Raw genomic sequence first — 13105 nt, 5'->3', positions numbered from 1 at the left:
TAGAAATATCAAGGCCACTGCTTTGAAACATGGAAAATCTATCCATACATTAAAAGTAAGAAAAACGTTATTAAAAAGCTCATATTTGCTTTGTTTCTGTTCAAAATTGCACATATGCTTTGCTTTACGATGTGAGTATAGCAGCTGAAACTGTTCAATTTCTCCTGTCTGAACAGAATGTATTGTTTTGATGATGATAAAATCTTCAAAATTATGTTGAACAATGTTGAGACCCAAGCAAGAAATTTATTGTGAAACTGGAATTCAGAGTTTGTTATCTTGCATATGACTGGTTCAATTTCTACATATACATTTACATACATACTCTGCAAGTCACTCAGTGATACATAGCAGTGGATATCCTGTACCACTACTTGTTATTTCCTTTCCTGTTCCACTTGCAAATAGAGAGAGGGTAAAATGTCTGTCTGTATGCCTCCATATGAGCCCCAAACTGTATAATCTTATCTTCATGGTTGTTGCATGAAATGTACTTTGGTGGCAATAGGATCATTCTGCAGTCTGCCTCAAATTCCAGTTCTCTAAATTTTCTCAATAGTGCTCTTCAAAAAGAATGTCGCCTTCCCTCCAGTGATTTTGATTTGAGTTCCTGAAGCATCTCCATAATACTTACGTGTTTTTCAAATCTACCCATAACATATCCAGCAGTCCGCCTCTCAATTGCATACATGTCTTCCTATAATCCAACCTTCCAAGGCGTGGCAGGCAGCGAAAGGCGTCCCCGGAGGCTGATCAGAAAGCCTCCCCGGTGCGTCTGACAAACAGGTTTCAGGCACTGTCTCTGGCTGAGCCAGATGCAGCTGCCTGCCCTGTTCCAGAGGATCATTCTCAGCCTTCAAGGTCCGGGCAATCGCAGAGTGTGGGCTTACTGGTAGTTGGGAGCTCCAATGTTAGGCGCGTAATGGGGCCCCTTAGGGATACGGCGGCTAAGGAGGGGAAGAAATCCAGTGTGCACTCCGTGTGCATTCCGGGAGGAGTCATTCCTGATGTGGAAAGGGTCCTTCCGGATGCCATGAAGAGCACAGGGTGCAGCCAGCTGCAGGTGGTGGCACATGTCGGCACTAATGACGTGTGTCGCTTTGGATCTGAGGAAATTCTCTCTGGATTCCAGCGGCTATCTGATTTGGTGAAGGCTGCCGGTCTTGCTTACGAGATGAAGGCAGAGCTCACCATCTGCAGCATCGTTGACAGAACCGACTGCGGACCTTTGGTGCAGAGCCGGGTGGAGGGTCTGAATCAGAGGCTCAGACGGTTTTGCGACCGTATTGGCTGCAGATTCCTTGACTTGCGCCATAGGGTGGTGGGGTTTCGGGTTCCGCTGAATAGGTCAGGAGTTCACTACACTCAGCTGGCGGCTACACGGGTAGCGGAGGCTGTGTGGCATGGACTGGGCGGTTTTTTAGGTTAGAAGGCCTCGGGAAAGTGCGGGATGGGCTGCAATGTCAAAGGGTGCTTGGCAATTACAGGACGTGCTTGGATCAAGGAACAGTCGGAATTATAGTTGTAAATTGTTGTAGTTGCGCTGGAAAAGTCCCTGAGCTTCAAGCGCTAATAGAAAGCACAGAAGCTGATATCGTTATAGGTACAGAAAGGTGGCTAAAGCCTGAAATAAGTTCTGCAGAAATTTTTACGAAGTCTCAGACGGTGTTCAGGAAAGATAGATTAGGCAGAATTGGTGGTGGAGTGTTTGTGTCTGTCAGTAGTGGTTTATCTTGTAGTGAAGTCGAAGTAGATACTCCGTGCGAATTGGTGTGGGTGGAGGTTATACTTAACAGCCGAATTAAGTTAATAATTGGCTCCTTCTACCGACCCCCAGACTCCGATGATACAGTTGCGGAACAGTTCAGAGAAAGTTTGAGTCTCGTAACAAATAAATACCCCACTCATACGGTTATAGTTGGTGGGGACTTCAACCTACCCTCGGTATGTTGGCAAAAATACTCGTTCAAAACCGGTGGTAGGCAGAAAACGTCTTCCGAGATTGTCCTAAATCCATTCTCTGAAAATTATTTCGAGCAGTTAGTCCACGAACCCACGCGAATTGTAAATGGTTGCGAAAACACACTTGACCTCTTGGCCACAAACAATCCAGAGCTGATAGAGAGCATCATGACTGATACAGGGATTAGTGATCACAAGGTCATTGTAGCTAGGCTCAATACCATTTCTTCCAAACCCATAAGAAACAAACGCAAAAAATTTTTATTTAAAAAAGCGGATAAAGTGCCACTAGAAGCCCTCCTAAAAGACAATTTCCATTCCTTCCGAACTGACTATGCGAATGTAGACGAGATGTGGCTCAAATTCAAAGATATAGTAGCAACAGCAATTGAGAGATTCATACCTCATAAATTGGTAAGATATGGAACGGATCCCCCGTGGTACACAAAAAAGGTCCGAACGCTGTTGCAGAGGCAACGGAAAAAGCATGCGAAGTTCAGAAGAACGCGAAATCCCGAAGATGGGCTAAAATTTACAGACGCGCGAAATTTGGCACGTACTTCGATGCGAGATGCCTTTAATAGGTTCCACAACGAAACATTGTCTCGAAATTTGGTAGAAAATCCGAAGAAATTCTCGTCGTATGTAAAGTACACAAGCGCCAAGACGCAGTCAATACCTTCGCTGCGCAGTGCCGATGGTACTGTTATCGACGACTGTGCCGCTAAAGCGGAGTTATTGAACGCAGTTTTCCGAAATTCCTTCACCAGGGAAGACGAATGGAATATTCCAGAATTTGAAACACGAACATCTGCTAGCATGAGTTTCTTAGAAGTAGATACCTTAGGGGTTGCGAAGCAACTCATATCGCTTGACACGGGCAAGTCTTCAGGTCCAGACTGTATACCGATTAGGTTCCTTTCAGATTACGCTGATACTATAGCTCCCTACTTAGCACTCATATACAACCGCTCGCTCACCGATAGATCTGTACCTACAGATTGGAAAATTGCGCAGGTCGCACCAGTGTTCAAGAAGGGTAGTAGGAGTAATCCATTTAACTACAGACCTATATCATTGACGTCGGTTTGCAGTAGGGTTTTGGAGCATATACTGTATTCAAACATTATGAACTACCTCGAAGGGAACGATCTATTGACACGTAATCAGCATGGCTTCAGAAAACATCGCTCTTGTGCAACGCAGCTAGCTCTTTATTCGCACGAAGTAATGGCCGCTATCGACGGGGGATCTCAAGTTGATTCCGTATTTCTAGATTTCCGGAAAGCTTTTGACACCGTTCCTCACAAGCGACTTCTAATCAAGTTGCGGAGCTATGGGGTATCGTCTCAGTTGTGCGACTGGATTCGTGATTTCCTGTCAGGAAGGTCGCAGTTCGTAGTAATAGACGGCAAATCATCGAGTAAAACTGAAGTGATATCAGGTGTTCCCCAGGGAAGCGTCCTGGGACCTCTACTGTTCCTGATCTATATAAATGACCTGGGTGACAATCTGAGCAGTTCTCTTAGACTGTTCGCAGATGATGCTGTAATTTACCGTCTAGTAAGGTCATCCGAAAACCAGTATCAGCTGCAAAGCGATTTAGAAAAGATTGCTGTATGGTGTGTCAGGTGGCAGTTGACGCTAAATAACGAAAAGTGTGAGATGATCCACATGAGTTCCAAAAGAACTCCGTTGGAATTCGATTACTCGATAAATAGTACAATTCTCAAGGCTGTCAATTCAACTAAGTACCTGGGTGTTAAAATTACGAACAACTTCAGTTGGAAGCACCACATAGATAATATTGTCGGGAAGGCGAGCCAAAGGTTGTGTTTCATTGGCAGGACACTTAGCAGATGCAACAAGTCCACTAAAGAGACAGCTTACACTACACTCGTTCGTCCTCTGTTAGAATATTGCTGCGCGGTGTGGGATCCTTACCAGGTGGGATTGACGGAGGACATCGAAAGGGTGCAAAAAAGGGCAGCTCGTTTTGTATTATCGCGTTATAGGGGAGAGAGTGTGGCAGATATGATACACGAGTTGGGATGGAAGTCATTACAGCATAGACGTTTTTCGGCGCGGCGAGACCTTTTTACGAAATTTCAGTCACCAACTTTCTCTTCCGAATGCGAAAATATTTTGTTGAGCCCAACCTACATAGGTAGGAATGATCATCAAAATAAAATAAGAGAAATCAGAGCTCGAACAGAAAGGTTTAGGTGTTCATTTTTCCCGCTCGCTGTTCGGGAGTGGAATAGTAGAGAGATAGTATGATTGTGGTTCGATGAACCCTCTGCCAAGCACTTAAATGTGAATTGCAGAGTAGTCATGTAGATGTAGATGTGGATGCTGATCCCAAACACTCGAACAGTACTTAACAATGAGTCGCACTAGTGTCCTTCATGCTGTCTCCATTATAGAGGAACCACACTTTCCTAAAATTCTCCCAATAAACTGAAGTTGATCATTCACCTTCCCTACTACAGTCTTCACATGCTTATTCCATTTTATGTTTCTTTGCTGTGTTGTGCCTAGATATTTTTTGACATGACTGTAAAGCTGCACATTACTGATGCTGTATTAGAATATTACACTTTTGTTTATCCTTCTCATCTGAATTAACTTGCATTTTTCTACATTTGGAGCTAGCTGCCATTCGTCATATCAACTAGAAATTTTTTCTATGTCATCTTGTATACACTTGCAGTCAATCAACATGACATCATCCATACAGCACAGCATCATCAGCACACAGCCACAGATTGCTGCTTACTCTGTTGGTCTGATCATTTATGTATATAGAAAATAACAGTACCATCACACTTCTCTGAGCCACTCATGACAATACTTTTGTCTCTGATTAACACTTGCCATTGGGGACAACATACTGGATTGTTTTACTTAAGATGTCTTTTTGAGCCATTCACGTGTCTGGGAACGTATTCTGCATTCCTGCACCTCATTAACTGTCGGCATTGTGGTGCTGTGTCAAATGCTTTAGGGAAATCTAGAAGTATGGAATCCACGTGTTGCCCTTCATTATGATTTACAGGGTCTCATTTAAGAAAAAGGCAAACTGAGTTTTGTATGAGTGATGCTTTCTAAGACTGTGCTGATTTGTGGACAGAAGCTTTTCCCCTCAAGGAAATATATTATTTTTGAACTGAGAATATATTCAAGGATTCTGCAGCAAACTTACGTTAAGGATATTGATGTGTAAATTTTTTTTTTGTTTCTCTTATATACCTGCACTTTTTTTCCAGTCACTTTGGAGTTTGCTCTGGGTGAGAGACTTGTGATAAATGCAAGCTAAGTAAGGGCCTAAATGCCATAGAGTACTCTATGTAAAACTGAATTGGGTTTCCATCAGGACCTGGCAACGTATTTCCTTTCAACTCTTTCAGTTGTTTCTCTACACCTGGGATGCTTATTACTGTGTCCTCCATACAGGAGTCTGTTTGATGATCAAACAATGGTATGTTTGTACTATTCTCCTGTGCGAAAGATTACTTAAATTCTGAAATTTAAATTTCAGCTTTCCTTTTGGTGTCTTCTACTTCCACATCAGACTGATCAAAAAGTGACTGGATAGAAACCTTAGACCCACTTAGTGATATTATGTATGACTAGAATTTTCTCGGGTTCCTATTGCCAAGGTATGATGGTGGTAGTTACAAGCTTTGTACATCAGTCTTTTTAGAGATGCATCAATTTCTGTTAAATTTTGTCTGTTGTCTTTTGTGTGTTCTCTTTTGAACCAAGAGTGCAACAGCCTTTGCTTCCCCTACATTTTTCAAATTTTGTTGTACAACTATGGTGGGTCTTTCCCGTCTGTAATCCACTTACTCACCACAAACTTCGAGTAAGGTTTACAATCTGTTTAAAGTTTCCAGAATGAGATTTTCACTCTGCAGTGGAGTGTGCACCGATGTGAAACTTCCTGGCAGATTAAAACGACATGCCGGACTGAGCCTCGAGTGTCTCTGTCTGGCACCCATTTTTATTCTGCCAAGAAGTTTCATATCAGCACACACTCTGCTGCAGAGTGAAAATCTCATTCTGGAAACAATCCGCAGACTGTGGCTAAGCCATGTCTCCGCGGTACCCTTTCTTCCAGGTGTGCTAGTTCTGCAAGTTTCACAGAAGAGCTTCCATGAAGTTTGGAATGTAGGAGATGAGGTACTGGCAGAATTGAAGCTGTGAGGACAGGTTGTGAGGCATACTTGGGTAGCTCAGATGGTAGAGCACTTGCCCACAAAAGGCAAACGTCCCGTTGTTTAAAGTTTGCCCATAATTCCTCCATGTCCCCTGTACTGGAACTAAATGATGTTAATTCATTATGTAAGTCAGATGTTAGCAACTGCCTATCTGCTCATTGTAGCAGAAACATTCTTCTAACCTTCTTAGTTGATTTATCAACTTCAATAGCCATAGTCACTATGTTAATAACATCATGGTCACTAGGTCACTAGTCCCATCTTGAACTGACACCATTGATTAGGTCAGGCCTGTTTCTGTCTACAAGGTCTAAGATATTTCCAATGTGTGTGGGCTGTTTGTTGAACTAGCAGCACAAGGCAGTTTTCAGAAGATGTGTTTTCCATAGATGCCCCAGTCTATACTCAGTAGGTTAAAGTCACCTGCAGCTAATATTGCGTGTTCTTGGTATTTCTGCACTACTGACTGTAATCTTTCTGTCAATGACTCTAAAATCATCACAATGGAATTGGGTGGCCAGTAAATAGATCCAACAATTAACTTGATTTCATCTATATTGTGTCTTAGAGTATATTTTTCACAAAATAACTTTGGACACTAACTCCACCACACCAAGTTCTGTAGTGCATGTTCCACTTTAAAAAGCACTACATTCGGAATATTTCATCCAAGACCTTCTACCCAAACCAGTAATCTGCATATTCACATGTTTTACTGCATATTCTCATGTTTTACTGCATATTCTCATGTTTTACTGCATATTCTCATCTTGTACCATCTTCTAAAGATATAAGAAATTAAATATCCTAACCACTCTATAATTGCTTGTTTCTTAGTCACACTTAATTATTAAGTGCCTGGAAACTTTTATTGTAAATGAAACACACTATTTCACGTACTGGCTGATGTCTGTGCTGCTCCCACACAAATGCCTCATTGGTAGTCATTGTTGATGACACCTTTATGCACACCAAAGTGGCCTGTCCACTGCTGATATCTGTTTGTTCAACCATCATCCACATCAAAACAAGTTATCATCTATTTCATCCTCACCTTAATTCATTTATACTTGTCAATAATTGTGCCATTATTAACAACAGAGGATACGTGAAAGTCAGCGGTGTGGTTTATGTACATTTTTACAGTCTACAATCTTTTCACATGATGTTTTCCTCCCCTTGGGATGTGGTATTTACTGTGAACACATCTTCAGACTTCCCAAAGAAAAACTCAGTCAAGCTTCTTCATTGTCTTCTTTTGTTGCAATTAACTCACGTGCTTGATTGGCAGGCACAGTTATACAATATTATTCTTGAAAAACCCACGACTACCAACTCATCTCATAAATAACAAAAGAATGTATTGTAATAGAATACTGGCTTGCCTGCCATATTCTCTACAGGGACAGTTGTTTTTTTTTTAATTTTTTTAAAGTAATTTGTTGGAAGAAAATGAAGGTACACAACCCAATACACTCTCTTCTCTGCCTATAATAATATTCAGTTGTAGATCCATTTCACCATTCATATCCTTCTGACCATTCCTGCTGTGGAATTAGCCATGTGCTCTATCACACCCGTGTCTACTCCAACTCCATCACTAGTAAGATGCATTTTGTCAGTGATACTATGTGAAGCAGATCTGCTAAGGTACTGAAGTCATACTCAGTAGGAGCAAGATTCAAATCCCTGTCTGGTCACCTTAGTTTGGGCTCACTGTGACATCTTAAATTGCTTCAGTGAATGCAGAGATGACTTAGGCATGATCACAACCAATTTTCCATCACCATCTTTATCCAGTCTGAGCTTTTTGTCTGTTAATAAACTGACATCAGTGAGATGTTAAACTCTCAATTTTCCTGTCGACTATGATAAAGTTGAGTGGACATGGATAAAGCCTGTATTTGTAGCACACAGTACTCTGTCTCAGAGTATGTCTTTAAAACCATGATGTTGGTGAATGCCCCACTTAAGCAGTATCTAATGTGAGGGAATGTTTCCTGTAGCATCTAATGTTTCTGCTGACTTCATCTTATTCAGTACTCCTGTAGTTGTCCATATTTTTTTCTACTCCATGATGTCCTCCTCCTCCTCCTCCTCCTTTCTTTTTCCTTCTCCACTTTGTATCATTCATTCTCAATTTCCATTTCTAATATACTTGTAATTGTCTTGTTGTCTTTTATTTCAATTGTCTTCTCATCTTCTTCTCTGCAGCTGCTTTTCTTTTGCATCTACACTTTAATTCCACTTCATCCTTCCCTTATTTGGAATCTGTCAGTTAGTCCTTTGATGAGATAGGTCCATACCCATCTAGCCCCTTCCCTGTTCCCATTCCACACTACACAGCCCTCTGTTCCACCAACCCACACAGTCTTTTTACTTCTCTCCTTTTCCACTCCTCCTCCCCTCCCCCGCCCTCCATGTAACTGCCAGACTGCACCTAGCTGCCCTACACCCTCTCTACCTCATCCCTGTGTGCTCCCACAAGCAGCACTTTACTGTCCCCCACTCCTACCCTGCTATCCATCGCCCTAGCTGCCCCAGCCTCCTCCTTATCCCCACCACCCGGTTGCCTCTCCCATTATGCACTGCTGCTCACAGTCTGGCTTTAGATGCCAGAGACTGTGGTCATATGTGTGTAAGAGTTTTGTGTGTGTGTGTGTGTGTGTGTGTGTGTGTGTGTGTGTGTGTTTTGTGTGTGTGTGGTTTATTTTCAACTTAGGCATTGTTGGCTGAAAGCTCAATTTCTGACAGTCTTTTTGTTGCACCTATTTGAGACTCAGCTTGCCCGCTGTCTGGTGAGTAGCAACTGTCCTTTTCACAATATTGTTACATTCCATCTTGTATATTCCATTTTTCAATCCCCTGTAACTTTTCTAGGTTTAAAATTCTGCTGGTAATGACGTTTCATAAGCTAATTTTGTATGAAAATGGGATGTTCTTCCTAATTCCTGGATATTTTCCTTTTGTTATTTTATCAATTCTCTCTTTCCTCGATAAATCCATATGTTAATGTATTGTGTCTTCCCCTTCCCCCTCCCCCCTCCGCATGGAGTGGCTGATGAACTTGCTGTGTTTTCTGTCTTCATTATACCTCATGAGCTACGGTTTACAGTTTCTGAATAACTTCCTTGCTCCTGGCTGTTGCCAACTAATTTCTCTCTTGTATCTTGAAGAAGGAACGTTTTCAGGAAGGTAAAGGGTATGCATTAAATGTCTTTTCAAATATATATGGGGACAACCATCAGCACTAGAATGGAATAATGACAATGAAAATTTGTACCAGACCATGACTCAAACCCTGATTTCCCGCTTATCGCAAGCTGTTGCTTTACCATTTGGCTATCTGTGCATGAGTCATGAACAGACCCAAACTTCCACATCTCATCAACTATGTGTCAACAACCTGTACTCATACATCCATTATGTATATTCCCGTACATGTGAGACATTTTAGTTGAAAGTCGTTTGCCCAGTGTTGGCAGATAAATATGATAGGGTTGCACGCAAGTCCAAAGGAACTTTGCATTATATTTGGAATAAATAGGTGCTGCAGTATCATAAAGAGTATTGTTGTATTTATGTGCATGTTTTCTGTTTGCTGGACTGGGAGTTGTGCTTTTGAAGACAAACACTTCCCAACCTGTTTGTGTTGTTTGAATTTAATAAATATTGGAATGCTGTCTCCCTACATTGGGAAAACTCAATGTGACTGCTAAGCTGGTCGCAAGCTCAAATCCCCATTTCGCAAGTAATGCGAAAGGAGGAGTTGGAGGAGTAACAACTATTTAAAAATCTTGGTTCAACTGGCTCTGGTTGATTGCACCATGCAAAGGCCTCTTGCTAGGGAAGGTTGAAGACATTAACTGTGACGATAGTGGAGGAAGTTTCTTTCAGAGCAGTGAAGCTGGTGGAAGAGGCACATTTTCTCCCTGGGTGCGTAGTGAGTACAAGTAGTGACTATACCCCTGTGGGGCAGCTGCAGACAGCATCTGGCTTACAGTGAGAGCCTGATTTTAGGGCAGGCAACACGCTGCCTACATGGAAAGTAACGGGGTATTCCACATTAATTTCGCAAACAATACATGGGATGGCTCTCGATATGAAAGAGATTGGAATGTGTGAAGTGAGATGGGTAGAGAACTGGCAGGTAGAAAGTGGTGGGTATAAGCTTTTCCATTCAGGGGAAATCAAGGATGATGAAAATGGAGTAGAAATACTGATAAGAAAGAAACTGAAAAATAATATAGTGAAGGTGAAATATTTGTTGACGGAAGATTGATGATGATTATGACTGCAGGATACTTCAAAAGATGCGGTGTTAATACAAGAATACATGTGAGCCAGCCAGCAGTTGAGGAGGTGGAAGAATATTATGAGAAGATTCAAGAAATAAAATAGAAATGCCCGCACTGTAATTATGGGGCACTAATGCAGTGGTGGGCAAAGGAAGAGATGAAAATGTAGTAGAAAAATTTTGATTAGGAGTAGGAAATCAGACATAAATTTAGACCACAGCCCTGCAATACAAGTGAAGTTAAAGAAAATATGGAGAGGTAATGCAAAAGAAGTATTAAACTTGGAGATAGGCAATGCTTCAGAGTTGGAAGATAGGATTATGGAAAAATGAATGCGTAAATGACAAATGGATAAAAATGAGGGTTCCTGCCAAATAAGTACTAGGAATTAAGACGTCCAAAAATATTGGGAAGGAATGGACAACGGAAAACATGTTGAAAAACTTGGAATAATAGGCAAAGTAGAAAAGTGTGGGAAATGAAGAAGGCAAAAACAGGCATAAGAAACTGAATAATGTATTAAGAAGGAAAACTGAAGAAGCAAGAGAAAGATGGACAAAAGAGGAAGCAGAGAAAATAAAAGGAGGACGAACATGGAAATAGAAACAGTGAACGTTACATTAGCTGAAAAACCACATGAGGTTTTGAGTAGATGTCTAGAATATATAGAATGTCTGTATAAGATGGATGAAATGCCAAGTAAAATAAGGTTGAAGAGGAGGAATATGTGCCTGAAGATTGGAAGGGCCACAGCAACTTGGAAGCAGAAATAGAAAAGGCGCTGAAGGAGATGAAGAATCAGAAGCCACGTGGAACCAATAACTTGCCAGCAGAAGTGTTGAAAACTTTATTAAATGGGAAGGAAGGATATAGTTTATTTCTGTAGTAAGATATAAGACAAAGTGGAATGGCCTGATAACTTTCTTACAATAGTAGTGATACAAATGGAGAAAAATAGAAATACCACAAAATGTGAAGAGCATGGGACTACCAGCCTGATTTCTAATGCAGCTAAGGTATTGCTGAGTACTGGATAGAAGGCTGTGTGGCAAGTTGAAAAGATGGATTGGGGAGGAACAGTTCGGATTTAGAGGAGGAAAAGGAACGAGAGATAGTCTTTAAGAATCACCGAGTAAAAGTATATTGAGAGAGGTAGGGAAATTCACGTTATTTTTATTGATTTGGAAAAAGATTTTGACAGAGTAGAATGGAAAAAGCTGATGGATATTCTGGAGAGGAAAGGAGTAGTTTGGAAGAAGGGATGACTGGTACAGAATCTATATTTACACCAGAAAGTGAGAGTAAGGATTGGAAATGAAATGTTGGGAAGAAGCAGCATTAGAAGTGGCATTAGACAAGGTTATTGCCTCTTCCCTTTATTGCTCAACTTATACCTGGGAGAGATTATTGCAAAAGGCCTCAATGGAAAAAGAGAAGTGTGTATTGGTGGAAAGAGAATTGAATGTACAAGATTTGCTAGTGACAAAGTATATGTGACAGAGAGCTAACGAATTGTAAATAAAATGCTAAAAGATTTGAGTGAAGCTTGTGTGGAATACAGAATGAGAGTCAAAAAAGCAAAAAATAAAAAGTATAGTCTTCAGCAAAGGGAGGAGACTGACAAATATTAAGATAGGAAATGTTATTACTAGCCAAGTAAGAACATTTAAATACATGAAAGTACAATCACTGTGAAGACTTGGGATGCCACCAGGAGTTGAAATGTAGCAAACTAGATAAAGGTCTGAAGAAAAGACTTGGCAGTTGTTTTGTCTGGAGTGTGGCATTCCGTGGGGCAGAAACATGGACACTTTTAGTTGAAGGGACCAAAAAAGCTAGAAGCATTTGAGACATGGATGTGGAGAAGAATGGAGAGGACTAGGTGAATGGAAAGCATGAATAATGAAAGAGTGTTGGAAATGGTTGGTGTGAGGAGAAGACTGCTGCAGGTTATAAGGGAGAGGAAAACAAACTGGGTGGAACATTCATTGAGATGGGAGTGCTTGCTGACAGTCACTATGGAATGTCTAATTTGTGGGAAGACATGAAGAGAAAGGAGGAGCTGCGAGATGATAGATGGCGTAAAGGGAAGTAGAAATTATTTGAACCTGAAGAAGATGGCAGAAGGCAGGAGAGCATGGAGAGTTATCATGTTAAAACCTGCATTTGGGCGGAATACTGCTGGTGTTGAATTTGACCTATATTTTTGTACTTTTTAATACACTGTATTGACAATGAAAAATGGAATAAGCATGTAGAATGTCTCAATGCAAAATTGAGCAAGACATGCTGTCTTCTTTGCTTACTTAAATCCTGTTGTAATGAGAAAACAGTAATTAGCACATATCATGCCTATTTTGTTCTCGCCTTGAATATGTAGTCATATTTTAGGGAAACTCTAAAGCAGCTATGAGCACATTCAAACTTCAAAAAAGGGCCATTGAATGCAAACCTAGAACACTCTTTAAGGTCTCTGGTATTTTTCCTTTACCATGTATCACACCTCTGTGCCAAAATAGTACTCTCCACATGAGGATTAAACTTTGTAGCAAACTTCTCGCAAACATAAAAGCAAATACTGAAGTTGCAACCTTTGGGAAATCTTTAAATTCGTATTTTCAG

The 13105-nt window shown here is 41.0% G+C and overlaps 1 protein-coding gene across 2 annotated transcripts in view; it reads left to right on the top strand.

Annotated features, from left to right (window-relative positions):
* The window catches only part of LOC126274083 (protocadherin-like wing polarity protein stan), a 358480-nt gene that overhangs the window by 135182 nt on the left and 210193 nt on the right, over positions 1-13105 (top strand). The window lies entirely within an intron of this gene.

This window comes from Schistocerca gregaria, chromosome 1, assembly GCF_023897955.1.
Source record: "Schistocerca gregaria isolate iqSchGreg1 chromosome 1, iqSchGreg1.2, whole genome shotgun sequence".
Lineage (NCBI taxonomy): Eukaryota > Metazoa > Arthropoda > Insecta > Orthoptera > Acrididae > Schistocerca > Schistocerca gregaria.
This window is presented reverse-complemented; position numbering and strand designations above follow the sequence as displayed.